Here is an 8,156-nt window from a genome sequence, read left to right on the forward strand (position 1 = left end):
ATAATACCTTGGAGTTTATAAATCTCTTCAAAAGTAAATGCTATTAGTATTTTGTAGGTGAGGAAACTGAGGCAGGCAGAAGTTAAGTGATCTGCTCAAGATCACACAGTAAGTGTCTGAGATTAGATTAAAATTAAATTAAATTAAAATTTAAAAAGTCTTTGGGACTGGACCTGGCACCATATCCAGTGATCTAGCCAGCTGCCTCTTTCTGGTGACTAGTTAACTTTTAAATACCCCAAAATCAAGCAGGTAATAAACAGCAGAGACAAGATTCAAAGCCTTGAGGTTTTCTTGCCAGAGAGAGCACACGAATTCCCTTCACCAGTGGGTAGACAGTTCCTGTGGATCCTGAAGGATTAAGTGACTTCCTAGGTAAGTCACTCTCCTGACTGAAGCCAGTTCTCTATCCACTATATCACATAGTAGGTGCTCCAGAAATACCTAGCAAATTGAGTTCAGGATGGATGGAAAGGGGAGAAGAGAATGGTTAATGATTTCTAAAACTGCTATAATATATGGATTGGAAGTTGAAGGAACCCTTTTTAGAGTCCCTCAAGCTTCCCAATGAAATAGAACCCTAGACCATCTGAGCTTGAAGGGAGCAGGAAAGGATTGATTTATTAGTTGCCCGGGGAATGAGTCAAGAAGACACTGATAGTGGTACATGCAACATATTGTCCAGTGGATGAAATCGGCTCCTTCGGCCCAAGAGAAAACAGAAAAGTTACTTCTCTTGGATCCAGAAATCTAGAGATCTAATGCAGTATTATCATAATGCCCTTGAGTAATGCAAATTTACTTCTTGATCTTTTAATCACTTCCCCCCTCAAAAATCTCTATTTAAAACACTATGGAAGGGGGCATTGAGGTGGCTCAGATAGAGAGCTATGCCTAGAGATGGGAGATCCTGGGTTCAAATTTGGCCTCAGATATTTTCTAGCTGTTGAGGTTTTTTTGTTATCAAATGGGTATTATAAGTGTTTGAGGAGGGCTGAAAATAGCTTGTTCTCTTAAGCATCTGTAATCTTTTTTTTGCAAATCTGTGCTCCCACTAAAGAAAAAGTTTGCTAAGTAAAAATTCCTCAAAATATTACCAAAATTTCTTCACAAATAGAGTCCATTTTAGACTATCAGTTCACCTCCATCATCAGTGGAAATTGAATACACTTTTGGATTATAGACCCAGAAGTAATCAGGCCTGGAAAAAGGATTTTAAATAAAATTAGAATAGGTAACTTATAACACATGGTACTTTGGATATTCAAAATACAATATGGCATAAATGGACATAATCCCTGCCAACTCCCACTCCAAAGGCCCATCATTTTCATGCCAGAAGAAGTGGCAATCTTGTTGAATGGACAATGCCCAAGCAGATACTCGTTGGATATCTTCCCTTGTAAAGTTGCAAACAACTTTAGTTTGTTTGGTCCTCCTGCCTGACTTTCCTGCCCTCTTGTTCCTAATTCAGGAATCCCTCATCCCCTTCCTGCCTGTGGCCATAACCTTCTAAAAGCCCTGTTCCAAGTTCCATCAGAGGCATGTTCCTTCTGCTGGAAGAGATTTAGCGCCTCGTGCCCACCAAACCCTTCTCTCAGGCTCTCAGGATGTCCCCACTGACTTTAAGACAGCTTTCTCTATTATTTCATTAAGACTATTTATAATCCACCATTACAAGGGCAGGACATCTGCAAGGGTAAGCCAAAAATAGGGGGAAAAGATCTGATCTGATCATTTTAGAGACAAACTGACATGGTTTCTCTTTTTCCTCTGGACCACATCTGAGATTTCAAGGATATTGGGAACTCCCATTGGAAAAATGCCATTGTTCCGTGTTCGGGGTTCTTTGGATAATCCGGTACTCCCATCTCTCAGAAGACTAACTACAATTTGTCATGAATCCACACAGTCAAAGGCTCTAGTGTGGTCAATGAAGAACAAATAGATATTTTTCTGGAACTCCCTAGTTTTCTCCTTCATCCAGCAAGTGTTGGCAATTTGGTTTCTAGTTCTGCTTCCTGGAAAAACAGCCTGTTCTGGTAATTCCCCATTCACATGCTGAAGGCCAGCATGTAGAATCTTCAGCAGAACCTTCTTGGCATGTGAAATGAGCACACTTGTTGGGTAATTTGGACATTCTTTGGCTTTGCCTTCTTTAGCACTGGAATGTAAACTGAGCATTTCCAATCCAGTAGTGGCTGCTGAATTTTCCAAATTTGCCTTCATATTAGGTACAGCACTTTAACTGCATCATCTTTTAGGATTTTTAATAGTTCAAATGGAATTTCATCACCTCCACCCAAGGCCCACTTGACTTAATTCTCTAAGTTGCCTGTCTGTAGCCTAGTAAACACATACTCTTTATTATAGGTAATAATATGATGTTTTTATATAGTTCTTCTGTGTATTGTTGTCATCTCTTCTTAACCTCTTCTGCTATTGTTAAGACTTATCTTTGGCCAGAAGAAAAATAAGTCTATTCATTTTCATCATTTGGTAAGATAGCTTAAAAACAAATTTCCATCTCTCAGTAAGATTTGTCAAATTCACCATTTTTCATCAAAAAATTTGTGTAAGTAAGCATTTTCCTTCTATTTTGTTTTTAAATCAAAACACAAAAATAAAGTTGATGAGAATTTATATATGAGATTGTGCTTGTCTAGTATAGAGCCAAATAATGTAAGATTTTGTTCAAATAAAAATTCTAATATCAAAATTAAGATCATAGTGAAATATCAATGTTAATTTGGAGGGGTTTCAGATGGAAAACACATAGGGATTAACATATAATATTTGGATTTTATTTTTCAGAAAGGGAGAGGGTAGGGATGAGGGAAAGGGAGATCTGACAGATCTTAACCCCTATTTTAAGCCACTATCTAATAATCCTATCTTAACAACAATAAACTCCTAAGGGCCAGTCCAACAGAAAGATCTTACATATAGAGTCTTTTGGCAAGGGGAGGTTGGAGTCGAAATGAGGAGTCTTAGATGATCCAGATTGTTCCTTAGTCCACGTAAGGGTATTGAAAAACTCCTATCCAGACTTCCGGTCAAGATGGCGGCTTAGAGAAAGCTAAAGTTCAGATCTCCGGAAACCCTTCCCTACCGAACTCAAACTATATGCTCCTAGGGCACTGAAATTCAAAACGAACAACAGCATAGACTCTGGGAATCCTCCTCCTGGACCTGGATCAAAAGGTACGCCCCCCCCCCAAAAGCCAGAACCCGAGATCACTCTGACCTAAGGGGTAGGCAGAAGGAAGGTTCCAGGACCCATCCCCCCCAACCCAGAGTGCTGAGTCTGAGGCAGCAGAGGGAACCTCAGAGCCTCAGGGCGGGCTATTCTGAAGGCCGCTTCCTGAAAACAACCTGACTCAGTCAAGGGGGCACCCAACACAGACAGCAGGGAAACAGAGAGAGACGGGGGAGCCTGTAACCCCCTGGCTGGATCCTTCCATCTGACTCTCACGAAAAAAGTCCCTGCCTCAAGGCATACTCAGTTCAACCCAGTGAAAGTTAATCCTATCAGGAGCCCTCAGAGCTCCAGGAAGCCACGGCCCCTCCCCCCTCAGAGTGCAGGCTCTTCTGGCCAGCAAAGGCATTAAAACACCCCTCGGAGAGTGCCGAGCCAGGCTCAGAGTGTGGAAGTAAGGCAACGGAGAAGCATCGGGAGGGAACTGAGGAGGGCAGTAACACGGAAACACCAGCAATTCCTGGCTTCCCCGGGAAGACAGAACAACAACTGCATAGAACGGACAATCTGCCTAGGGCTAAAACCTCTGAACACCAGACAGAGATAAGAAAAGCTAGTCAACAAGAAGAAGGGAGAGACTTTGGACACATTTTATGGAGCAAAAATACAAAATACAGAGGAGATAGAAGAGGAAACACAAGCAAATGCTCCGAAAACTTCCAAAGGAAATGGAAACTCTCCACAAACCCATGAAGAATTTGAACTGGAAAGGATCAAAAAGATGGAAGCCTTCTCGGAGGAAAAGTGGGAAATAATGCAAAAGAAATTCATGCATCTACAAAACCACTTTGACCAAAGCGAAAAGGAAAACCAGGCTTTAAAGGTCAGAATTAGGCAACTTGAAGACAAGGAGCAAGAATTAATAAAGCAAAGTCAAAAGACCAAGAAATTAGAAGAGAACATAAAATATCTCACTGACAAAGTCATAGACTTGGAAAATAGAGGGAGGAGACAATTTAAGAATAATTGGACTACCAGAAAAGCCAGAAATAAACAGCAAACTCAACATCGCAATACAAGATAGAATCAAAGAAAATTGCCCAGAGATCCTAGAACAAGAGGGCAATACAGGCACTGAAAGAGTTCACAGAACACCCTCTACACTAAATCCCCAAAAGACAACTCCCAGGAATGTAATTGCCAAATTCCAAAGCTTTCAAGCAAAAGAAAAAATCTTACAAGAAGCCAGAAAAAGACAATTTAGATATAAAGAAATGCCAATCAGGGTCACACAAGACTTTGCAAGTTCCACTCTGAATGACCATAAGGCATGGAACATGATTTTCAGAAAGGCAAGAGAGCTGGGCCTTCAACCAAGAATCAGCTATCCAGCAAAACTGACTATATACTTCCAAGGGAAAGTATGGGCATTCAACAAAATAGAAGATTTCCAAGTTTTTGCAAAGAAAAGACCAGTGCTCTTTGGAAAGTTCGATATAGAAAAACAAAGAGCATGGAATATCTGAAAAGGTAAATATGAAGGAAAGGGAAGAGGAGAAAAATGTTATCTTTTTCTTTTACTCAAACTCTCTTCTATAAGGACATTTATATCAATGTATGTATATTAACATGTGGGGAAAATGTAATGTGTAAATAGGGGGAAAAGAAAGACCAAATAGAATAATCTTTCTCACACAAAGATTCACACGGGAAGGGAAGGCGAAGAAAACTCCTATAAGAAGGAGAGGAAGAGAGTTTTTACTTAAACCTTACTCTCAGGGAAATCAACTCTGAGAGGGAAGAACATCCAGATCCATTGGGATCTTGAATCGTATCTTACCCAACAAGGGAAGGGGGAAGGGAAAACCAAGGGGGGTAGGGGGGAGGGAACACAAAAAAGGAATGGACTAGAAAGGGAAACATATCAAGGGAGGGGACAAGGGGGACTAGTTTAAAGCAAATCACTGGACTAAAAGGTAGAGCTGAAGAAGAAAGGTTAGAATTAGGGAAGGATATCAAAATGCCAGGGAGTCCACAAGTGACAGTCATAACTTTGAACGTGAATGGGATGAACTCACCTATAAAACGCAGATGAATAGCTGAATGGATTAGAATACAAAACCCTACCATATGTTGTCTTCAAGAAACACACATGAGGCGGTTAGACAACCACAAGGTCAGAATTAAAGGATGGAGTAAGACCTTCTGGGCCTCAACTGACAGAAAGAAGGCAGGAGTGGCAATCATGATATCTGATAAAGCCAAAGTAAAAATAGAAAGGGATAGGGAAGGTAATTATATTTTGTTAAAAGGGACTTTAGATAATGAGGAAATATCACTAATCAATATGTATGCACCAAATAATATAGCACCCAAATTCCTAATGGAGAAACTATGAGAATTGAAGGAAGAAATAGACAGTAAAAACATATTAGTGGGAGACTTGAACCAACCATTACCAAATTTAGATAAATCAAATCAAATCAAAAAAATAAGAAAGAGGTAAAAGAAGTGAATGAAATCTTAGAAAAATTAGAATTAATAGACATATGGAGAAAAAATAAATAGGGATAAAAAGGAATACACCTTCTTCTCAGCACCACATGGCACATTCACAAAGATTGACCATACATAAGGTCACAGAAACATGGCACACAAATGCAGAAAAGCAGAAATAATAAATGCAGCCTTTTCAGATCACAAGGCAATTAAAATAATGATCAGTAATGGTACATGGAAACCCAAATCAAAATCTAATTGGAAATTAAACAATATGATACTCCAAAATCATTTAGTTAGAGAAGAAATCATAGAAACAATTAATAATTTCATCGAGGAAAATGACAATGGCGAGACATCCTTTCAAACCTTTTGGGATGCAGCCAAAGCGGTAATCAGAGGTAAGTTAATATCCCTGAGTGCATATATTAACAAACAAGGAAGAGCAGAGATCAATCAATTGGAAATGCAAATAAAAAAACTCGAAAGCGATCAAATTAAAAACCCCCAGCAGAAAACCAAACTAGAAATCCTAAAAATTAAGGGAGAAATTAATAAAATCGAAAGTGATAGAACTATTGATTTAATAAATAAGACAAGAAGCTGGTACTTTGAAAAAACAAACAAAATAGACAAAGTACTGGTCAATTTAATTAAAAAAAGGAAAGAAGAAAAGCAAATTAACAGCATCAAAGATGAAAAGGGGGACATCACCTCCAATGAAGAGGAAATTAAGGCAATCATTAGAAATTACTTTGCCCAATTATATGGCAATAAATACACCAATTTAGGTGATATGGATGAATATATACAAAAATACAAACTGCCTAGAATAACAGAAGAGGAAATAGAATTCTTAAATAATCCCATATCAGAAAACGAAATCCACCAAGCCATCAAAGAACTTCCTAAGAAAAAATCCCCAGGGCCTGATGGATTCACCAGTGAATTCTATCAAACATTCAGAGAACAGTTAATCCCAATACTATACAAACTATTTGACATAATAAGCAAAGAGGGAGTTCTACCAAACTCCTTTTATGACACAAACATGGTACTGATTCCAAAACCAGGCAGGCCAAAAACAGAGAAAGAAAACTATAGACCAATCTCCCTAATGAGTATACATGCAAAAATCTTAAATAGGATACTAGCAAAAAGACTCCAGCAAGTGATCAGAAGGGTCATCCACCATGATCAAGTAAGATTTATACCAGGGATGCAGGGCTGGTTCAATATTAGGAAAACCATCCTCATAATTGACCATATCAACAAGCAAACCAACAAGAACCACATGATTATCTCAATAGATGCAGAGAAAGCATTTGATAAAATACAACACCCATTCCTATTAAAAACACTAGAAAGCATAGGAATAGAAGGGTCATTCCTAAAAATAATAAACAGTATATATCTAAAACCAACAGCTAATATCATCTGCAATGGGGATAAACTAGATGCATTCCCAATAAGATCAGGAGTGAAACAAGGATGCCCATTATCACCTCTACTATTTGACATTGTACTAGAAATACTAGTAATAGCAATTAGAGAAGAAAAAGAAATTGAAGGCATCAAAATAGGCATCTTTGCAGATGACATGATGGTCTACTTAAAGAATCCTAGAGATTCAACCAAAAAGCTAATTGAAATAATCAACAACTTTAGCAAAGTTGCAGGATACAAAATAAACCCACATAAGTCATCAGCATTTCTATATATCTCCAACACAGCTCAGCAGCAAAAACTAGAAAGAGAAATCCCATTCAAAATCACCTTAGACAAAATAAAATACCTAGGAATCTATCTCCTGAGACAAACACAGGAATTATATGAACACAACTACAAAGCACTCGCCACACAACTAAAACTAGACTTGAACAATTGGAAAAACATTAACTGCTCATGGATAGGACGAGCCAATATAATAAAAATGACCATCCTACCCAAACTTATTTATCTATTTAGTGCCATACCCATTGAACTACCAAAATACTTCTTCACTGATTTAGAAAAAAAACATAACAAAGTTCATTTGGAAGGACAAAAGATCAAGGATATCCAGGGAAATAATGAAAAAAAAAATGATGGGGGCCTTGCAGTCCCAGACCTCAAACTATATTACAAAGCAGCAGTCATCAAAACAATTTGGTACTGGCTAAGAGACAGAAAGGAGGATCAGTGGAATAGACTGGGGGCAAGTGACCTCAGCAAGACAATATATGATAAACCCAAAGATCCCAGCTTTGGGGACAAAAATCCACTAGTCCATAAAAACTGCTGGGAAAATTGGAAGACAGTGTGGGAGAGACTAGGATTAGATCAACACCTCACACCCTACACCAAGATAAATTTAAGATGGGTGAGTGACTTAAACATAAAGAAGGAAACCATAAGTAAATTGGGTAAACACAGAATAGTATACATGTCAGACCTTAGGGAGGGGAAAGACTTTAAA

This window comes from Monodelphis domestica, chromosome 6 (assembly GCF_027887165.1).
Source record: "Monodelphis domestica isolate mMonDom1 chromosome 6, mMonDom1.pri, whole genome shotgun sequence".
Taxonomy (NCBI): domain Eukaryota; kingdom Metazoa; phylum Chordata; class Mammalia; order Didelphimorphia; family Didelphidae; genus Monodelphis; species Monodelphis domestica.